Raw genomic sequence first — 911 nt, forward strand, 5'->3', positions numbered from 1 at the left:
GTGTCCTCCATCCATCCATTTTCTTTACACCCTTGTCCTTAATGGGGTCGGGAAGTGCTGCTGCCTCTCCAGCTACGTTCCGGGGGAGAGGCGGGGTTCACCCTGAACAGGTCGCCAGGCTGTCACAGGGCAACACAGAGACAAACAGGACACACACCATGTGCACATGCACATGGTGACAGTCATGTTTTTGGACTGTGGGAGGAAGCTGGAGAACCCGGAGAGAACCCACCATGCACAGGGAGGCGGTCCGGCGGCGCGGGAGGCGGGACCCGCGGAGGCGGTCCGGCGGAAAGGAAACACAGATCTGATCCTAACACCTGCCACAGCTACCAATGACAACAAAAAGGGGGGCGGAGCTGTCAGTTACTGGTTGCTATGGAAACCATCAACCGTCAAGAGAAGCGTAACAGAACTTAATACACGAATAAATGTCTGGAGAAACAACGTCTTTACTAAACAAAATAGATTCAAATAATAAAACGAATGTTTTGACAAACTTCACGTCCAGAACATTGTTAAAATAAAACCCTGTCTTAGAAAAGAAGGTCAACATGAGAATTGACGGGATCAGGCTTAAAGGTCCGGGCCTGACCAGTGCAATCAGATGTGTCACACATCCACAGCACAGTGGATGTCAGTGCAGCCACAGGAGACCGCTATAAGCATGTCACAGCCGATCCGGAGGCTTGACAAAGAGCTGCTGAGCTTTTAGGCTGCGAGGAATGATTATGTCTCTCCACATTGAGCCTTTAACAGCTCACAAGACCCGGCGGTATTGCAGGGAACAAACCAGCAAAAGAGCCGGGGCGGCCTCGATTCAAACACGTCTGAGAAGGAGCCGGTGGTTGATTGAGGCAATCTGCTCCCATCAGGGGAGAGCCGCCGGATGGCTGCCGACCAAACCTGAA

Source organism: Gambusia affinis, linkage group LG01 (genome assembly GCF_019740435.1).
Source record: "Gambusia affinis linkage group LG01, SWU_Gaff_1.0, whole genome shotgun sequence".
Lineage (NCBI taxonomy): Eukaryota > Metazoa > Chordata > Actinopteri > Cyprinodontiformes > Poeciliidae > Gambusia > Gambusia affinis.